Below are 23,630 nucleotides of genomic sequence, written 5' to 3'. Positions count from 1 at the left end.
ACAAGACCAAGACTTTGAGGGGTTGAGTCTAAGACAAGACCAAGACTTTGAGGGGTTGAGACCAAGACAAGACCAAGACTTTGAGGGGTTGAGTCTAAGACAAGACCAAGACTTTGAGGGGTTGAGACCAAGACAAGACCAAGACTTTGAGGGATTGGGTCTAGACAAGACCAAGACTTTGAGGGTTTGAGACCAAGAAAAGACCAAGACTTTGAGGGGTTGAGAAAAAAGACAAGACCAAGACTTTGAGGGGTTGAGACCAAGACAAGACCAAGACTTTGAGGGGTTGAGTCTAAGACAAGACCAATACTTTGATGGGTTGAGACCAAGACAAGACCAAGACTTTGAGGGGTTGGGTCTAAGACAAGACCAATACTTTGAGGGGTTGAGACCAAGACAATACCAAGACTTTGAGGGGTTGAGTCTAAGACAAGACCAAGACTTTGATGGGTTGAGACCAAGACAAGACCAAGACTTTGAGGGGTTGAGTCTAAGACAAGACCAAGACTTTAAGGGGTTGAGACCAAGACAAGACCAAGACTTTGAGGGGTTGAGTCTAAGACAAGACCAAGACTTTGAGGGGTTGAGACCAAGACAAGTCCAAGACTTTGAGGGATTGAGTCTAGACAAGACCAAGACTTTGAGGGGTTGAGAAAAAAGACAAGACCAAGACTTTGGGGGGTTGAGACCAAGACAAGACCAAGACTTTGAGGGGTTGAGTCTAAGACAAGACCAAGACTTTGAGGGGTTGAGACCAAGACAAGACCAAGACTTTGAGGGGTTGAGACCAAGACAAGACCAAGACTTTGAGGGGTTGAGACCAAGACAAGACCAAGACTTTGAGGGGTTGAGTCTAGACAAGACCAAGACTTTGAGGGTTTGAGACCAAGACAAGACCAAGACTTTGAGGGGTTGAGACCAAGACAAGACCAAGGTAGGGCGAGACCGAGTCAAGACCAAGACCAGACGAGCACTCCTTAAATTCTTAAAGATCCACATTACCCCTTAAAAATATATATTTTTAATCAATAAATATAATTAGAATAAGACACTATATAGAGCTGTTACCAATCAAATGAAATCATTAACAACACAATTCATCTTTGCATTGCAGATGTACAGAAGATATATCTAAATTGGTAAATTAAAAATGCATAGAAAATGTTGAGAATATTTTTTATTTTTTTATTACTGAATGTTTGTATAAAAGCAATATCATGTTTGCCGTCATGCTCAAATGTGTGAAAACTTGTAATATTGCTTAATTATATCACATTAGATGTGTTATATAAAAATCCAGATCTCATACAAGTACTTTTTTTGCTACCATATCTTGAATTTTGTGAGCATTTGTATTCATTTTGGTGACATTTTTGACACAATCCCTCATTGATTTCTGAACCAGCACAAATAAGTGCTTAGAAATAAGTTATTGATTGCATCTGAAGCAGCAAGTTTTACATCCAATCACATTAATGATGTTAATAATTAAATCAGACAATGCACCGGCATTTTAGTAATATCCCAGCAGTTGTGGTCTTGACCAGTCTTGAGATAAAATCCAGAGTCCTCTAAATCTGAGACCGAGACAAGACCGAGTACAAATGTGATCGAGACCGAGACAAGACCAAGACCTTCAAAAAATGGTCTTAAGACCGGTCTCAAGACCAGTTTCGAGTACTACAACACTAGTGTGCTACAAAGACATACAGAGATGGTGTCCTTTTCTCTCACTACCCCCTCGCTAAAAGGGTGATAAGAAACCACACAAAAGTGCAGATTTGTTGCTATAGAAGCAAAGACACAATTGCATCTTAGACATCTGTCTTGAATCTGTCATTTTCTTCTGCTTATGCTTATTTAGTCCCAGAATGCCCTTCTGCAGCCTCAGTAGCAGGACCAATACAAGATTAGAAAAAAAGATTATTATTGTATCTTTTCACATCCAAGCAGAGAGAAACTTGGCAATTCCCACCTGCTAAAAGAAATTGAGAGGAAGAGGTTGAGTTCTATGACACAATGGCCTCGCCAGCTGCTGGTGTTGAAGAATGAAAGTCGGCCATCAGAGATGTGTCTTCACGGGCCATTGTGCTTGACTGCGATCTCCATCGATCTCACTCTGTCTCCCACTCTCATTTCCTGTGGATTAGAACTTCCCTCTTCACTGCTTTACACAAAGACTGTATCACAGTTCCCCTCTGTGAGGAGACTGGGGGGTGATTGTAACGGGGGACATTTCTAACACTCAAAATGTCTTCGGTCACACTCAAGTTAGTGTGATGGCACTTACTCAGCAAAGTGAGTCAGTCGGTAAAGATCAGCAAAGTTATGTCTCTGCCTGAGGAAGAAAGAAAAATGTGATCTGTTCACTTTTAGTGAAATAATAATACAAATAATGATTCATTACATTTATATATTGCTTTTCTCTGCACTCAACGCGCTTTACATATGGAAGGGGGGGATCTCCTTAATCACCACCGATGTGCAGCATCCACCTGGATGATGTGACGGCAGCCATATTGCGCCAGAATGCCCACCACACACCAGCTTATTGGTGGAGAGGAGACGTGAGGAGAGTGATGAAGACGACCAGTATATGAGGGTGATTAGGAGGCCATGATGGACAGAGGCCAATGGGCAAATTGGGCCAGGAATTCTTTTTTTTGAAGGACATCCTGGGATTTTTTATCTGGGACCTCGGTTTAACATCTCATCCGAAGGATTGTTACAGTATAGTGTCCCCATCACTACACTGGGGCGTTAGGACCCAGAGTGAGCACCCCCTGCTGGCCTCACTAACACCTCTTCCAGCAGCTACCAAGTTTTCCCAGTTGGTCTCCCACCCAGGCACTGACCAGACTCAGCCCTGCTTAGCTTCAGTGGGAAACATGGTCTTGGGCTACATGGGGGTGATATGGCTGCTAACAGACCCAGAAATATGATAAAATGTTTTTAATTAATGTACTTTTTTCCCCTTAATTTTGATGTTTAGTTCTAAAAATGTAAAATCCATAAAAACAAATCCATATTTTAGCCAGTATTTAGACATTGGCACAATTATTATAATTATTTTTTCATTCTTTCTTTTTTTTAATTATTGTTACAAAAATTGCATACCTCATATAAAATAAATAATAAAAAACAGGTTGTACATTATTAAGTTTATTTTATGAAGGTTAAGTGTCTTTGGTCTTTGTGAACGAATGAATGAACGAACAAATGAATACATATTTTTGTATCTATTTGTGGAAAGTGTCACAACATTAGAACTTTTCTGAGACGTGTCTGTGTGATGTGTAACAAACAATCTCTCTCTCTCTCTCTCTCTCTCTCTCTCTCTCTCTCTCTCTCTCTCTCTCTCTCTCTCTCTCTCTCTCTCTGTATGTGTGTGTGTGTGTAGCTAAGGCAAACCCTATGTTAGGAGGACAAAATATCCCCACAAAGATGGCAATATCCAGAAATCTTTTCATTGTTTTTTTTTTTTTCTTTTTTTGGTCCACATGAGGAAAACAACTTACAAACAATACTAGGTGATGTTTTATCAAACAAAATAAAAACGCTGAAAGTTTTCTGTGATGGGTAGGTTTATGGGTAGGAGATAGAATATACAGTTTGTACAGTATAAAAATCATTATGTCTATGGAATGTCCCTATATAACATGAAAACCCAACATGTGTTGGGTCCAGGTAAACCCTATACTTTATGAGGACAAAAGGTCCCCACAAAGATGGCAATATCCGAAATCCTTGTCCATGTGGGAAAATGTGTTGGTCCCCATGAAAAATAAACAACGTATAAATAATGCCAGCCAATTTTTTTTTGAAAATGTAAAAACGCAGAAAGTTTTCTGTGATGGGTAGGTTTAGGGTGTACTCACGCTAGGTGATCTGAACCGTGCCCGGGCACGTTTGACCCCCAAAGTCTGGTTCGGTGGAGTAGTGTGATTGCTCCATACCGTGCCCGATGAAACATTCGCGCCTGGGCCAGTACAAGGCAACCGTGCCTAGTGTGAGTTCACTGTATGTTTTGGGGATTGAATATACAGTTTGTACCGTATAAAAATCATTATGTCTATGAAATGTCCCTATATAACATGATAACCTGACACGTGTGTGTGTGAGTGTGTGTGTGTGTGCGTGTGTGTTTGTGTGTGTGTGTGTTTAGGGACACATACTCCTCATCTCATGTGAAGCTCTGTCCTTTTCATGGGGAGCGACCAAAGGCTTCCTACGGCACTGAAAAGGGCACCATAACCTACTGGCAATTAACAAGCACCACATCCGATAAAGAGGGAGAGAGAGAGAGAGGCAGAGACTGGTAGAAAGAGAGAGAAAGACAGAACAACCAATAGGGACAGAGAAAGAAAGAGATAAAGAGATAGAGAAAGAGAGGGGACCAGGCTGATTCATCGGATGAAACGGGATGGGGAACAGGGTGAATAAAGGCAAAATTGTCACAGAGTGAAGAAAAGAACTTCAAGGCCACAAGGAAGAGAAATGGAGGGAAGAAGAGTCGAGGGAGATCAGGGGGAGGTAAGGCAGCTGGAAGGAAAGGTGGCATTAAGATGAAAGAAAGCATGCAGAGACCAGTTGCACTTCAAACGAAGGTCAGGAAGCAAAACACAGTGATGTATGGAGAGGAGAGAAAGAGTGAGAAGGGTAATTAAGAGAGAGAGAGAGAGAGAGAGAGAGAGAGAGAGAGAGTATATGGACCACTGTCAATTACCAAAGGCAACGGAGAGAGGAAGAACTTTGTGAACATGTATAGTATGTCAGCCTATTTTATCACACGTCTCTCTGGAATCTGTGGATTTTAATTGGTTGATAGCAACATTCTGGCATCAGATATCTTGTGCAATGACCTGTAAACTGTTTTGACCGTCGTCCTTGGCAATCAAATTCCTACACTCTTGGCAGTTCTTCTCATACAATACAATCAGTTCAGCTTTGCATTTTTATGTGCTATTATTTTTTTATATTTGGGAAGTAGCCTATTAAGTGATTGGTGGGATAAAGTACATTCAGTAGCTCATTATCACAAAAAAAAAACCTTCAGATATTCACAAAAACTCATCACTTTGTATATGATGATGGCTACATTATTCTATAACTTTATGTCCTAGAAGTATTTTATTAGAAAATTACAATTTAGTAACTGGACATGTTTTATTAATTAAAAAAAAGCTTTAAAAAGTCGTCCCTCAAGTCGTATATAAAATGTTTTAAAAAGACATTACAACTTTTATTCAGCAAGCATGCATTAAATAGTTTAAAAAGTATTTCCATCGTTACAAAAGATCTCTATTTCAAATCAATGCTGTTTATTCAACTTCCTATTCACCAAAGAATCCTGAAAAAATGTGTCATGGTTTCCACACAAAATATTATTCAGCACAACCATTTAACATTGATAGTAATGAGAACAGCAAATCAACATATTAGAATGATTTCTGAATGATCATGTGACACTGAAGACCGGAGTAATCATGCTGAAAATTCAGATGTGCCATTAGCATTGTTACAGTTGGTCATTCCATAGACATAATGATTTTTATACTGTACAAACTGTATATTCTGTCCCCTTACACTAACCCTGGTTGTTAAGTCTGACATCACGCAGCAGCGCTTCCGGGTCCAAACGCTCATACCACAAGAAAAACAACAAAACGGTGCTAATATACACACACACAATGTGGTGTAATACTACAAAAAAATTATAATAATAACCTTTATCTCCATACCAAAATTCCAGATGGCCAGACAGTGATTCATCTTTTAGAAATCGATAAAATATTAATGTCGGTGACGCTGTGAGCACAGAGACTGTTGTGTAGTCTGTAAGTATTTAAAATGTTTAACTTTTTAAAATGTTTGATGATTAATATGAATAATATACCGCTCATAAACGGACGTCGATGGCATTCTCAAGTGAAACGAGTTGAGGCTTGGACCCAGAAACGGCGTTCCTTAAGTCACGACTTTACAAGCGGATAACGTAGGGATTACCTGGACCAAACACACACACACACACGCACACACACACACACACACATATGGGGACGTTTTGTCCCTATAAGGTAGGGTTTACCTGGACCAAACACACACACACACACACACACACACACACACACACACACACACACACACACATAAAGGGATGTTTTGTCCCTAGCGTAGAGTTTACCTGGACCAAACACACACGCACGCACGCACACACACGCACACACACGCACACACAATTACATATTTGGGGAAGTTTTGTCCCTATAACATAGGGTTTACCAGGACCAAACACACACACACACACACACACACACACACACACACACATATATGGGGGCGTTTTTGTCCCTATAACGTAGGGTTTACCTGGACCAAACACACACACAAACATATGGGATCGTTTTGTCCCTATAACGTAGGGTTTACCAGGACCAAACACACACACACACACACACACACAAACACACACTCATACATATGGGGACGTTTTGTCCCTATAACGTAATGGTTTACCTGGACCAAACACACACACACACACACATATGGGGATGTTTTGTCCCTAACGTAGAGTTTACCTGGACCAAACACACACGCACATGCACACACAATTACATATTTGGGGATGTTTTGTCCCAATAACATAGGGTTTACCAGGACCAAACACACACACACACACACACACACACACACACACAGACACATATGGGGACGTTTGGTCCCTATAACGTAGGGTTTACCTGGACCAGACACACACACACACACACACACACACACACACACACACATACACACAAATATGGGGATGTTTTGTCCCTATAACGTAGGGTTGGACCAAACACACACACACATATGGGGACGTTTTGTCCCAATAACGTAGGGTTTACCAGGACCAAACACACACACAAACACACACTCATACATATGGGGACGTTTTGTCCCTATAACGTAGGGTTTACCAGGACCAAACACACACACAAACACACACACAAACACACATATGGGGACGTTTTGTCCCTATAACGTAGGGTTTACCAGGACCAAACACACACGCACACACTTATGGGGACGTTTTGTCCCTATAACGTAGGGTTTACCTGGACCAAACACACACACACACACACACACATATGGGGCCGTTTTGTCCCTATAACGTAGGGTTTACCAGGACCAAACACACACACATACACATACACACATGGGGACGTTTTGTCCCTATAACGTAGGGCAGTGGTCGGCAACTGGCGGACCGCGGGCCAAAACTGGTTCGCGCACTGCTTCGAGCGGGCGGTGTGAACCGGACAGGTTACAACAACAGTTGCTCATAATCAATTTTTCTTTAGTGATTTTGCCTTTAAAAAAGTACGAGAACGTTTTTTGCAGCAATGTGTTTATTTTGGGATGAATTGAGAGCTTTCTGAAAGACATTCAAAAGAGTCTGTGGAATGGATCGATAGACACGCCTCTCAAATAGCCGTCATGAAATATGTGTGTTGTATGAAAAAACGAACAGTGCACCGAAACGTTTGTTTATAACGCAGAGCTCCAACACGTGAACAATAACAAGTCAAATTCAGCTTCTTTTTTATCAAAAAATATTGACAACACAACCAGCCATGCTTCGTCTCGTGGTACATCTGATATATTCTTAACAAACAGCAACAGCTACGTTGCAGATAAGACACACCGGCTTTGCATTCACAAAACCAGGTAGGATGAATGCAGTCTTTCCATTCTTCTTTGTATACACTATTTTTGCTGTCGACTTTCCTCTTTAGACTCTTTGATAGTGCCATTTTCTCTCACCGGCTAGCTTAAATGTTAACGTCAATGCACACAACGTAATCTCGTACCTCCAGCAGGCAAAATAATTTAAAAAATGCAGTTTACTACATGAGGATGCCAAGGAATAAAAGTGTGTAAAAGTAGTCTACGTCAAATAATTATTACAATAAGTTAGGCTCCATTGTGTTGCAAGCAAATTAAAATACACATTTATTATTCACAATATGGAAAGAGGAAATTAAACACAGTTTGTTAAGAGCATGACTCAAAAATACCAGTAATGGGCTTATTCAAGTCCTCTTTAATTTATCAAATTTTTTAACAGATTAACAGCTCATTACCAGTTGCAAAATACACTGTATGTCACAGGCAATTCTAGTTGCATTGATTATGTTCTGGGCCGCCATCTAGTGGAAAAAATTTTTTTTGGCCCAATGCCAAATTTACATCCCGACCCCTGACGTAGGGTTTACCAGGACCAAACACACACACACACATACGGGGACGTTTGGACCCTATAAAGTAGGGTTTACCAGGACAAAACACACACACACACACACACACACACACACTCATACATACATATGGGGACGTTTTGTCCCTATAACGTAGGGTTTACCAGGACCAAACACACACACACACACACACACACACACACACACACATGGGGACGTTTTGTCCCTATAACGTAGGGTTTACCAGGACCAAACACACACACACATACGGGGACATTTTATCCCTATAACGTAGGGTTTACCAGGACCAAACACACACACACACACACACACACACACACACAAACACACTCTCATACATATGGGGACGTTTTGTCCCTATAACGTAAGGGTTTACCTGGACCAAACACACACACATATGGGGACGTTTTGTCCCTATAACAGGGTTTACCAGGACCAAACACACACACACACACAAACACATGGGGACGTTTTGTCCTTATAACGTAGGGTTTACCAGGACCAAACACACATACACACACACACACACACACACACACACATATGGGGACGTTTTGTCCCTATAACTTAGGGTTTACCAGGAACAAACACACACACACACACACACACATACGGGGACGTTTTGTTCCTATAACGTAGGGTTTACCAGGACCAAACACACACACACACACACACACACACACACACACACACACACACACACACACACACACACACACACACACACACACACACACACACACACACACACACACACACACACACACACACACACACACTCACTCATACATATGGGGACGTTTTGTCCCTATAACGTAAGGGTTTACCTGGACCAAACACACACACACACACACACGCATATGGGGACGTTTTGTCCCTATAACATAGGGTTTACCAGGACCAAACACACACACACACACACACACACACACACACACACATGGGGACGTTTTGTCCCTATAACGTAGGGTTTACAGGACCAAACACACACACACACACACATATGGGGACGTTTTGTCCCTATAACGTAGGGTTTACCAGGAACAAACACACACACACACACACATACGGGGACGTTTTGTCCCTATAACGTAGGGTTTACCAGGACCAAACACACACACACACACACACACACACACACACACACACACACACACAAACACACACACTCATACATATGGGAACGTTTTGTTCCTATAACGTAAGGGTTTACCTGGACCAAACACACACACACACACACACACACACACACACACACACACGGGGACGTTTTGTCCCCATAACGTAGGGTTTACCAGGAACAAACACACACACACACACATATGGGGACGTTTTGTCCCTATAACGTAGGGTTTACCAGGACCAAACACACATACACACACACACAGATATGGGGACGTTTTATCCCTATAATGTAGGGTTTACCTGGACCAAACACACACACACAGATGGGGACTTTTTGTCCCTATAACGTAGGACCAAACACACACACACACACACACACACCGACATGTCTGGTTCCCTATCTTTGTGCGGACTCTCCATAGACGTAATGATTGTTATACTGTACAAACTGTATATTCTATCACCTTACACTAACCCTACCCCTAAACCTACTCCTCACAAAAACATTCTGCATTTTTACATTTTCAAAAAAACAGAATTTCTGTATGATTTATAAACTTGAGTCAGTGTGCATTTAGGTTGAAGTCCCCACTAGGATAGAAAAACATGTACACACACACACACACACACACACACGGGGGCGTTTTGTCCCTATAACGTAGGGTTTACCTAGACCCCACACACACACACACACACACACACACACACATAATGCTCTCGAGAATAATGCCCAAATAATCTCAATCCCACTTCCTGCTTACAGGTGTCAGTCGACCATGCAAAGCTAATGAATATGAAAAACCATGTTTGACCCTCTAGGCACTTGGGAAAGGACCACTCTAGAGCACCACCCTGTAACATCAACACACTCTATTCACAAACATCAGCCGCACTAGTCCTAACTGCACGCATCTGCCCCTCCACATGCAAACAAATTCCACACAGCTTTACTCAAAACAAATTAACTGGTAACAAATACAGCGCATACTGATTCTGATAACCCCCTGCATCCATTCACACATGCCACAGCTGCACGGCCGCATTTCTGTGAAAGCATTACTCAGCCACTCTGCACACATTCATATAGTGCATTCATTATGTTATCATAATAAAAAGCAACGTGTTGCTTAGCACCATGCTTTTTTTTTGCCAGCCGTGATTAAAATGGCCCCATGGAGGTTTCGATTTGGTCGGAGGGATTAAATGTAAATTAATGTGATTGTACAAGAGTAAAGCCTAGGCAGTTGTGAGCTTTGGAAGAAAGAAAATAAAACATTAAAAAGGAAACTCTGGTAAGGTCATTCTGGACATAAAAGAGAATTTATGATTACAAGCTCTGCACAGTGCAAAGTTCATGCAGACGTAAGCTTTTTTCCCCTCTCTTTAAGTTCTCCAGATATGCTTTTGAAGACTTTGTCCTTAGAAAAAAAACTTTTGTGAATGAATTAAAGTAAAGGGCTTATATCAACATGACTTATGTAAAGTCACCATGAAATGTCCAAACTAAATGCTGGTTGAGAATATCTTGAGTTTTTACAAATGTCTGGAATCCCTCACTGTGAGTATCTTTTATTCACATGTTCTGTTTTAGGGTCTAAACACATTTTACAGCTCGAAAAATATACTTAACATTGATTCTCGTTCCATCCATCCATCTATTCCTATGATGGCAAAATGGCAATTTTTTTCAGCTTTTTTATCCATTACTCCAGTTTTCAGTGTCAGATGATATAATATGCTGAGTTGGTGCATGCTTGTTATTCTTATTATTTTCAATAAGTTTGGTATTTTCAATTTTGAAAATAGTTGTGCTGCTTATTCTGGAAACTAAGGCAGCACGATTTGGGAAAAATATCTAATTGTGATTATTCTGGTTAAAATTGTGATTTGCGATTTAAATGCAATTTTTGTTTAAATATTTTTTAATTATTATTTTGATTACAAATGAAAAGTGTGTGTGTGTATATAACATTTTGTGTTTATAAATTAATATGACTAATACGAATTATTATGAATATTATTATTGCTACATAAAAATATTTAACAAAATAAGAAATATTACTGTTATAATAACATTTTCATTAATAAAAATAGAGTATTTAAGAATAAATATAACAATTTACTACTACTACTACTACTAATATTAATAATAATATTAATAATAATAATAATAATAATAATAATAATAATAATAATAATATTTCTATTTTACAGAAAACTTATTTTACAAAAAGAAAACTGCTGGGTTACCTGTTAATATGCGGACAGCCTATGACTAAAAATCATTAGAAAGGTCTAAGCATTTATTGTAAAAAATATTATAATAAAAATCTGTGCTTTTTATCTCTGATATCAATTTCTTTAAGTATATGTCTTTAATATGAAATATGAGCCTCTTATGCATCCACTGTGGGGGGAAAACTCCTGTATATTTAAGAAAAACATATGGATTGTCATGTACATTTATTTAGAGAAAAGTATTTTTCTCATTTGTTACCAAAAAGTTTCATTCATACTGGAGGCCAGAGGGCGCCCTCGAGCAGAAACTCCACATTTGCCTCAGAGAAGTAATTGTTTTCAGGAAATCCCTATGGAAAATCCCAAGGGGGTAATCCAGCACCCGGAAAGCATACCTTCCATTGGGGCAGCCATTGCTAACAAAGCCATCACTTGCTGTTAGCATCCCATTGACTCCCATTCATTTTGGCGTCACTTTGACAGCAAATAACTTTACATTTGAGGCGTTTAAAGATTCCATTTGTCCATTGTTTATTTCTAAAGAAACACGACAATGTATAAAAGGCTCCATTACCTTGTATCTTACACTATTCGCTCTGTAGAAGCCGTTTTTGTCAAAATAGGCGAACTATTGCGTCATAACCATGCGACTCCCTGTCGCATAGTAGAGAAATTACCATATAGACAGGAGGAGAAGCTCGCAGGCAATCTTTTACTGTCTATGAGGCAATCGGGGGGACGTGGAGGCATAAAGTCCGATAAAGTCAAGGGAGAAGCATGGGGAGAAGCCTTTAGAGAACCAAAAGCAACAGGACAAAATATTTCAACAACGTAATTCAGATTTTCCTTTGCACAACTACTTGAAGATTTACAACTGTCCCATCTACGTCGTCAAGCTCAGTCTGAGGCTGCGCAGTACACTCAGCCATCAGGAAGTGAGTGCTTCTAATTGACTTCACTTTTCCCCGTCGAAGCCTATGGGGTCGCTGTGTCCATTTCTTTTACCGTCTATGGGAAATCCCTAATGTGAAGCTAAGCTAGCGCTGTTGGCTGAATAAAAGGAAGATAGAAACACTTTGACTGATTAAACATGAAGACAATAAACACGACTGCATCAAGATATGGTGTGTTTGAGTTCTTCTTAAGCCTTCTCGGGTATTTCCAAAATAATAAAGCAGTGCTGATTGACATAGACTTTAATCACTGAATAGAATAATGCATTGTCTGCCTCATTCTGTGATAAGAAACCACGTCAGCTGCACAAACACTCGACTGACTATATGAAGTGAGTTAATTCCCCATATTCTTCAGAATATCTTCTTTTCTGTTCAGCAGAAGAAAGAAATTCATACAAGTTTGGAACAACTTAACAGAATTTTTGGGTGAACTATCCCTTTAAGTACAGGCAATATAAAAAAAAAACTAAGAAGAGGATGTAAAAAAGAGATTATGATCCTTACACTTATGATACGAGCACTCATGTTTTGCTTGTATATAGAGCTGTCACTGTAATACTTATGAGTTCTGACACTTCACTGTCCTTCCACTGACTACCTTTCACAACTGTCTTGATAACTTTGGGTATGTAAAATCTTTGAAGTGACTCCCACGAGCTCAGAATTGTAATGAATGTTGATCTAGAGTGATGTAAAAGTCGCATGAATTCCGATATGTTCAGACTGTTCAGGTTGCATTTAAAAACATCTGATCTGTATCTGATTTAGGACCACATATGGAAGTGGCCCAAATCGGAATCGAAAAGATCAGATTCCATGTGGTTTTGTGCTGTTCACACATGTCATGTGTTTGGGCCACATTTACCTGCAGTCTGAACATAGCCTTATTGACCCAAAACCTTTGAACATTGGTGTATATGATTCATTTTCATGTTTAATTATTATTAAAATGGATACCACACATTTTATTGAAAAATGCATGTGTGTGTGCCCCTATTATGGCATTTGAAAGGTTTCTAATTTTGTTTTGGGAGTCCCCAACAACAGGTTTATTGCATGCAATGTCAAAAAACACTTTCATTGTCTTATAATATGCATTTATTTTTACCTTATTTGCTCAACGACTCCCAAAGGATTTTTCCAAACCCTTCCTTTGTGTGATGCTAATCTGCGGTGATTGGTTAGAGGACCCAGTCAGTTGTGATTGGTCTACTGTGTGGAGCGCATGTCGGAAACGGAACGCCTATCACCTTTCCTGGATTACGGCTTGTCAATTGTTGAATTTTTTATACAGTGTATGAACAGACATGGCATCAATTTTGCCTTACCAATTCGAGCCAGAGTTGCTGATGAATCACAAAGTCAATCGCAAACACGACTGGAGCAGGACCTTTCTCAATGGTAAGTGTTGATGTAGTTCATGGCACTTCAGGCCGATTGAATAAGTAGAATTGGAGTAGGAATGTCTAAGAGAAGTGACATGCTGTAATAATCTGATTAATCTTGCTGTCTGTCGCAAATGTGTTAGTTCAGTGTAACACGTCCCAGGCAAATTAATTGCTGAATCTATTTAGGTGCACATGATGGAACTATCAAAATGCAAAGTGAGGCTGCAAATGCGGGCAATATTTGTCTTGACATCACAGTGAAAAGGCTTGGGATTCGCAAAAATTATTTGTTTAATTGACTTATATATATACTTTAACCCTTAAATGCATACCTCGGGTCTTTAGCGACCCGAGACGTCATTCACTCTTCGCCCTCCTCCTCATTCGTTTTTTTAAGTTAGACATCAACCTTCTTAGTATTCCTCAATCAATGAATTTTAAACAATATAACAAGAAAAAAATTGTATTGGGTTGCTAACGACCCGAGGTGTGTAAGATTGTACGTATTTTTTTCTGCGCAATAATAAATTAATCGAATAATGACAAAATAAGTGCTATTCAGCTTTATTCCACAAGGTGGCAATGTCTAATACACAATGATGTAGTGACGTTTCCCTCATAGTTATCTCAGACAGAAAACGAAAAAATTATAATTATAATCTGCAAAACTTGAAATGGCTCAGCCATTTACTGCAGAGCAAGGACTGAACACAATCGAATATTACTGTCACTTTCACTTGATGGTGGATTTGGTGAAGGAAGCTGTCAGTGATCAAAATATTTTATTGAAGACCAGTGTTAAATTTGTTGACGAATAATTTTCATCATAATTTTCGTCAACGTCCTTTTTTCACTGACGAAAATGAGACGATAACTAAATAAAAACTAGAGTTGGATGACAAAAACTATGACGAAAATCAACTGTCATTTTCGTCAACATATAAAAACGAGATGAAAATGTTAGGGAGGGATGATTAGGGAAGAGATCCAGTCAGAACTGATGTTCTGTGTAACAGATGCGTACATTTGATTTGAACGTGCTGATCTAACCGCTGGAAAACACGGCGCTGTTGCGCACTCTACAGGCTCACGCATCCACAATACAGCGCTCCAGAGCGGCTCGCAATCAATGAATAGCGCACATTTATGCCAGGCAATTGTTTATGAACTAATGCTGATGACATTTACATTTACATTTACATTTATGCATTTAGCAGACGCTTTTATCCAAAGCGACCTACAACTTGGGGGAACAATAAGCGAATGGTCGTGAAGAGTCGAGTGAGCGCAACAAGTGCCTGAAATACTTAGTCCGTGTACATTTCTCAGTGTAGCACAGGCTAGAGTAGGGAGGGAAAGAGGAGGAGAAAGAGGAAAGGAAACATTTTTTTTTTTTTTTTTTTAAGAGGTTAAGTGCTCATGGAAGAGATGAGTTTTTAGTTGACTTTTGAATGTTGTCAACGAATCAGCATTTCGGATGGCGGTGGGCAGATCGTTCCACCAGCTGGGAACGTTGAATGAAAATGTTCTGGAAAGGGATTTTTTGCCTCTCTGTGATGGTACCACAAGCCTTCGCTCCTTAGCTGAACGAAGGCTTCTGGTGGGGGTGTGGATTTGTAGAATCGAGTCAAAGTATGCAGGAGCTGAGCGCGTGGTGGATCTGTAGGCAAGCGTCAGCACCTTAAACTTGATGCGAGCAGCGAGTGGTAGCCAGTGCAGAGAGATGAAGAGTGGTGTGACGTTGGTCCTTTTGGGCTCATTGAAGACCAGACATGCCGCTGCATTCTGGATCATTCGAAGTGTTTGGATCGCACAAGAGGGAAGTCCAGCCAGAAGCGCATTGCAGTAGTCAAGTCTAGAAATAACCAGGGCCTGGATAAGAAGCTGTGTTGCGTGTTCTGTTAGGAACGGTCTGATCTTCCTGATGTTGTAGAGCGCAAACCTGCATGAGCGAGCTGTCTTAGCAATGTGTTCTCTGAAGGACAACTGGTCATCAAATGTAACTTCAAGATTTCTGACTGATTTTGAAGGGGAGATCAGGGATGTACCTAGCTGGATGGTGAAGTCATGTTGCATAGTGGGAATGGCGGGAAAGATGAGGAACTCAGTCTTTGCCAGGTTGAGCTGTAGGTGATTTTTACTCATCCATGCAGAGATGTCAGCCAGACAGCTGGAGATTCGTGCAGCTACTGTGGGGTCGTCTGGTTGGAATGAAAGGTAGAGCTGAGTGTCATCAGCATAGCAGTGATATGAGAAGCCATGTGCCTGTATGATGGGACCTAATGAAGTAGTGTAAATGGAGAAAAGGAGAGGTCCAAGCACTGAGCCCTGAGGAACCCCCGTGGTCAGTTGATGCGCTTGGGATTCCTCTCCTCTCCAGGCAACCTTGAAGGACCTACCTGTGAGATAAGAGTCAAACCAATGGAGCGGAGGTGACCAATGATGAATAATGACAATGTTTTTCTTTACGATGTTCATATAGTAATATGTTTTAGACGGTTGTAACAATGCATATTTTATCTCCCTCAACTGAACTTAAAGCATCCTGCAACTGCAATAGCAAGGCGCATTTCAAAATAAGAGTCAATGTGTATTTCAAGCTGGTTTATAATTAAAAGTCACGCTTTATATATTAATTTTTGCTTACACAATAAACTGTATTTAATTTAATTCCCATTTAATTCATAGTCAGGAGGAAAGACCAGTATTTGACACATATTCAATAAAGTATCAGGGTTATAATAGTTAACTAAAGCCATTAAAAAAATCTTCATTACTTGAAATTAAATAAATGTTAACTGAAATTAAAAAAATAAATAAACAAACTTATTTGAAGCTTTAGCTTTACCTGATATGGCCTACTAACTAAAACAGAAATAGAAAGTTACAAAAACGATATAGATGTTTTTAAAAAACAAACAAAAAAGTGAATTGAGCTATTTCGTGTATTTTTAATGTCAAAAACAAAATGATGTCAAAATGTCAGTTCAAGTGACAGTCGGTTATGTAATGCTTAAATGCTTCATGTGTTACAATTTAACTAAACTCATTCGATTTTAGTCGACTTAATCTACTGTAGATTTAGTCGACTAAAACTAAACTAAAACTAAAAATAATTCAGGTGACTAAAATATGACTAAAACTAAATAGCATTTTAGTCAAAAGACAATGACTAAAACTATATCAAAATTTGATGTCAAAATTAACACTGTTGAAGACGTTGAAAATGAGTTTTGAGAATATGCGAGATCGCGAATATGATCCATATGCTGAATGTACTGGGAAATGAGCTCTGACGAGGACAGTGATGATGGTTTAAAACATCTGCTCAAACTGAACCCTTCCAAGCTCCAAAGGTAACGAAATATGTTTTATTGTATTCTTCTGTAATTGTTACTATAATATCAGGAGTTTTATTTAATATCGCGAATTTGACGACCCTGAGTCTTCCTGTCTTCCTATTGGGCAGGATGGAGGAAGTTTCTGATTGGTTATTCTATGTTAAAGCAGCACTAGGTAGGTTTTGCTCTCGGGGTCCCCCTACAGTTGGGAAACAGTATTGTCCTCTACTACTGTCGTAAACTTGAACTCGCACGTGCATTTGTTGACATGACAACCATGATAGCCCTGAACACTGCAGCAGGAGTTCACATGCAGGTGTTCTGCTTGCGTCGCGTGTGAAATGTCTTCATCCCAGGTACAGTGGCATATGTTTCAGCATGTCATATGAATATAATTTCATGGGTTTTATTTTTTTCAAACGCCAAATGATCGCGATGCTCACGTTTACAAGCCAGCGTCATTATAGTAGCCTAGTCTATTGGTTACCGTTTTACGGAATCTATATGATACTTCAATTCAATGTTTGAGTGGTAGGTAATAACCATATATCGTCAATATTATAATATCAAGCTACCATAGATGAATCTGCAAATTTGAAAAATCGATTTGCATTATAGCTTGAGGCAAGACAAATAAACAAATATCACAGACATGTTAGGTATGCTAAAATATGATTTTGTAAGTCTTATGCAAGAATGTAGCCCCTCCTCCTTCAGCTCACGCCAACGAGCAAACGCTGGCCCAATGTTGATCCTCATCCTGCCTTTAATCCGATCACTTTCTCGTTTCCTCTTTTTGCTTTCCTCCGACAAAACCTTTGCTCGCACGTCCGAATTGTGGTGGTGGTGGTGGAAGTGACGTATATGTTGTAAAGCAGTCAAATTTTGTAGTTCTTTTTGTTCGCGGGTTACTACCCGAGGATTAAAAGTACGATAAAAAACGATACAGACCCCGTCAGGCTATGGCAGACGTGTCATTCAACCTATTGTAAGTCGATGTATCATCACAAGAGTCTTGAAAATATATTATGAAGGTTGAAAAGTTACTTAGTGCTGCTTTAATTGATGATTAACTTGAGTATATAAGAGTAGTGTGTATCATTTGAGGCAGGCACTCTCTGTGGTTCCCAGAGATGTCTCCTGTTCAGTATGTAAGATTTTACTGATTTGTTTCTCATTTGCTTTTGTTTGCATTTCTTATGTCATGTAGCATGCATTATTTGTTGTAAGTTTATTTATTTCTTTATTATCCCTAGACTTCTGTTTATCTTTCATTATTCATTGTTGTGTTATTACTTCAATTTAATAAACAATTTTCACTTATTAGACATTGTCGTCTGATCCCCCTTTTATGTTGCGACTTCAAACGGTAGGTAGAGATCTATCCAAGTTAGATATAGATCCGGGTCGCTAAAGACCCGAATATGTAAGAATGTTTCGCGAAACAGTCATGCATTTAAGGGTTAATTGGCAACAACTTTATGCATGGTGCACTTTCAGATTTAAAACTTTTCAGGATGTTTTCATTCACTTAGAGTTGTGCTACACACTGCATGAAAAGTCATTTTAAAAAATCCATAATAGTGGCACTTTAAGGTAGGTCTAATGTCTTTTTAATTGCATTTCATTACACCAAAGGAACATAAGAAGAAAACATATTTCTTACTATCGTCTGGGTGTCTAGAACCCCAAACATAAATCCTAGAGTCTCAACAGAACATGAGCAGTAGAGTGCAAGTAAAGACATGCAAATATTAAGATCAATTCTCTGCCGACACACTTGAACTAATCATTGAAATTGAACCTGCATCAGAGAGTGATGGCTGCTTTGAATAAATGAATACACAGAAGGATTAAAAAAAGCAGACTTCACCTTTTTACTTTATTATACACAGGCAAAGTGTAATAACTACAGTGAGCTGGAAGCAATTAGAAATCATCCTATTGTGGTACAGGAGACAACAATACAAGAGGAGGCGAGATAAAGATGATCGTAATCTCGAAAAGTCTAATGCTGGGAATTGTTTAAATGAACAGATAATTGAGTGAAGGGGAAAAAAAAGCAGTGATAACACAAACAGATCTATATCGAAAAACACACACAAAGTCCAGAGCCTCTAATTTTCTCTGCTATACAGTACAGTATCAATCTCCCCCTGCAAGAGTCTGATAATGAATAAAGAGCACTGGATGTTGCTTCCCTCCACTGGCTTGAGCTTTGGGAGTGATTTTGCCATGTTCGGGTTTATAATAGTGATACAAATCTCAATATCTCGCCTCTTTTTAATCACACTAGTGCATTCATCTCGGAATGATTTGGAATGTAATTTGGTGGGAGAGGTAATCAGGTTTTGCGTTAATTGACTTTGCGGCCTGCAGATAGAAGGGTTTTTCTGCTTCAGTAATTACCGCCCGCCATTCTCCTGTCTAGTCAGGTCTGCCTGTTGCCGTGCCGACCACCTCCCCGGTGCGTATTAATGATGCGCGAGGTGTGCTGTGCCAGTGGGGAGTTACACAAAAGGAAACACTCGAAACACCAGCGTTTCCACAGGTGCTTCACGCACAGGTACATTCTGTCAACGACTCGGCACAGCAGACGCAGCTTCCATCATAATCAACAACGTTTGTAGCGTAGACAGCTTTATCCATTAAAACGGAAACGTTTTAGCTTTGTGTCCGTCACTCAGTGTGTAGTCGGTGACCGAAGTTGCCGAAGGCCAAGCTTTGGCAACAATCTCTTTTGCTCATTGTCAAAGAATGACAGCAACTTGCTGTCAGTGTGAATGTCTCTTGTGTCTCTCTTTGTCCTTTTCTCTCTCACCTTATTTGTGATGCTTCAAAAACCCTTTTGTATCGCTCCTCCCTGATATAAACAGACTCAGAGTGCAGATGTTTTCCGACACAAATACAAACAGAGCGTGAACTAGAATACATGCGGCACTCTCAAAGCTTCTAAATAAACAGGCACAAAGACGCAACCAAAGCATATCAACAGACAGAATTACATCATCAAGAGCTGCAGTCAAAATAGGAAAAAACACACTTTTGTTTGGCATTTGAGAGATGCTTAATACCAAGTTCAACCAGTAGGGGCAGTTTTGGGAACCTAGAGCCTTAACTCGTGTTTACTTATGCCCCTTTTCCACCAAGGCAGTGCTGGTTCGGAGCCACAGCCTAGTTTCAAATCGGTTCTTTGGTTTTCGACACCCAAAACACCAGCTCCGAACCAGGGAAGGTGGTTCTTAAGTAGCACCAAAACATTGCTGGTCTAGAACAAGGGTGTCCAAACTTTTTTTACAGGGGGCCAGATTCGATGTTGTGGACATACCCGGGAGCCGGTCCCTTTTCTATAATATATATATATATATATATATATATATATATATATATATATATATATATATATATATATATATATATATATTAGGGGTGTCGCAATATACCGGTATTGACGATAACCGTGATATTCAAAGCACGAAATATCGACATCGTGTTAATTAAGGGTGTGGCAATATACCGGTATTGGCGATAACCACAATATTGAAAATGAACAGGACTGGTATGATAACATGATGCGTAAATACTCCGGTGTCCCGAGTCTGACTGTAGCCGTGTTTTTTCCTCCCTCTCTATCACACACTGTTCCAGCCATAAAAATAGTTCAGCTTTGTTTGTAATGTCAAATTTGTTATATTTCGTTTCGTTTCTTTATTAAGTTAGTTTAGAAAAAATGTTTGGGGCAATTTTCGTTAGTTAAATTAAAGTTTTAGTTTTTTTCCTAATGACCAAGCGGCCAGCGGCCGACAGTGAGTTAACCGCATGTTTGATCAATTTATCCTCTCAAATCAACCCTTGACTTGTCTTGCCTATAATAAAATCCATATATATAAAACACTTCAAGCATATCACAATGTAAGTTTATATGTTTACTATCACCACCACAGTAAAAACGCATTTTTGACAAGCTGAGGCAGGCCCGCACGCAACGGCGCCTGCTAACGAAACGGGCTACACAATCTAAACTATAAAAATAAAAACATGCATTGTCTTACCTTATACCTCTCCGCAAAATTAATATAAATCCAATCTTCAATTTCCACTCTATAGGCTATGCAAATTCAGTTCACGACAACGAAAGCAACAGATATGAGTTGAATTTTATTTATCGGCTCATTTCAAGTTCAAAGGCCGTAATAGGAGAACGAGCGACCTAAGCACTGGTAAGAGCATTTAGTCTCATTCGTTTTAATGGAGATTATTGTGTTTTTGAGCATCTGATTCTGACCCTTTGGCTACTTTCAGTTTCACTGGCGGCCGTTTGCGTCTTTTCTTGCATCTTCTTGTAGTGCCTGTAGAGCGGTGGATCATCTGAGTGATCGGATTTAAATCCGCCTCGAAAGAATTTCGGAAGACATTTAATCCTGATCTCTTCACAATATGATAGATATCTGATCAGAGAAAACGAATGAAGTGAGCAGGTGTAAAAAGGCAATAGCCTAACTCTTGCAGCTGCGCTGAAGGAACGCGGCGGTCAGAGTCACCAGTCAGAGCCAGTCGACGGTCGCGGTCTCATAGTTTCTTTTAATTAATGAAAAATGTATATTCTTGTATTTGTATTTGCAAGCAATCTAGTCATGGCCAATAACATTTATGTTAATATTTATTCATCATCATACTGTTGAACTTGACAGTATTTTCTCTCTTGTTATTTCATAGGGAGCTTCAAAGACAATTTATCAGTAACATAGTATTACCCTGTTTATCATTATCCAATTATGTTTGTTTGGTAAAAAATAAAACTAAATAAACAAAGTAAAAATTAATTGGTAACACTTTACAATAAGGTTCCTTAATTAACATTAGTTACATTAGTTAACATGACTTAATAATGAACTGCACTTATTCATCTTTGTTAATGTTAATTTCAACATTTACTAATGTATTATTAAAATCTTGCTAAAATGCACTGTGAACTAACATGAACAAACCATGAACAGCTCTATATTAACTAACATTAACAAAGAAGATTAACTAATGCTGAACAGCTGTTGTTCATGGTTAGTTCGTTAACTAATGCATTAACTAATGTCAACTAATACAACCTTATTGTAAAGTGTTACCAATTAATTTGATAACTTTCTCCCCCAAGGTTCTATAGATATCGCGATATATCGTTATCGTGAATATTTTTGGCCACAATAACCGTGGTGTGAAAAATCTGATATCGTGACAGCCCTAATATATATATATATATATATATATATATATATATATATATATATATATATATATATATATATATATATATATATATATATATATATATATATATATATATATATATATATATATATATATATATATATATATATATATATATATATATATGACATGTTTTGTTTCTTGGTAACATGACAGATTTGACAAAAGCTTGAGCTGACAGTAGAGTAGCTTGAGATAGGACACAGGAAATGTATAGATATTTAACAATATCTGTAAAACTTTCATCAACCAAAAAGTTTTAATTGGTGAAATTGAAATACTATTACTGAGTTAGAACTCTATTCTTATTTAAATGTAATAAGTGCTCTATTTAGATCACCACAGGTAAAACCACACTACAAAAAATACTTTTCTTACTTGGTATTTCTGTCTTTTTTCCAGTCCAAATATAAAAAAATTCTTAAATCAAGATGCTTTTACTAAGGAAAATTACATATTTTTTCTTGATTCCTGGGGGAAAAATTTTAATGAATTGAGTTTTTGCTTGAAACAAGCTAAATGATTTGCCAATGGATTAGAAAAATTATCTTGTTTCTGTTTGGAACAGAAACAAGATTCCAAACAGAAACATTATTTTTCTTACCCCATTGGCAGATATATTTGCTTGTTTTAACCAAAAACTCACAACAATTTCATTTTATTTTCCAGAAAACAAGAAAAAATATCTAATGTCATTATTTAACTTATCTAGCATTTTGATTTAATACATTTTAGATATATTTATACTAGAAACAAGACTAAAATACTAAATTACAGCATTTTTTGCAGTGCACACAAGGCAAAATGTTAAAAAAATATATATATTTCTATATCTAGAATGGCTTTAAGGTATTTAGTCTATAAACATATAAATACAAATGTACAAAACTGCAAGTTTGAGAAAATAGTCTGTAATTTGGCCTTTATTACTCATTTAATAGGCTACATGTCTACATTAAAAGTAGATATTAACCTACATTTCTGAGAAATTAGGTAGTGTTACCACAGTAAATCCATGATAAATGTTGGTGAATTGTTGTTTGAAAAAAGTATTTTAAC

At 38.6% G+C, this 23,630-nt stretch overlaps 1 protein-coding gene across 1 annotated transcript in view; it reads right to left on the bottom strand.

The window, feature by feature from the left end:
* The window catches only part of adgrb2 (adhesion G protein-coupled receptor B2), a 498,704-nt gene that overhangs the window by 124,822 nt on the left and 350,252 nt on the right, over positions 1-23,630 (bottom strand).

This window comes from Gobio gobio (genome assembly GCF_949357685.1).
Source record: "Gobio gobio genome assembly, chromosome: 11".
NCBI classification, from domain to species: domain Eukaryota; kingdom Metazoa; phylum Chordata; class Actinopteri; order Cypriniformes; family Gobionidae; genus Gobio; species Gobio gobio.
The sequence above is the reverse complement of the archived record's forward strand: the minus strand, read 5'-3'. Positions and strand labels throughout refer to the sequence as shown.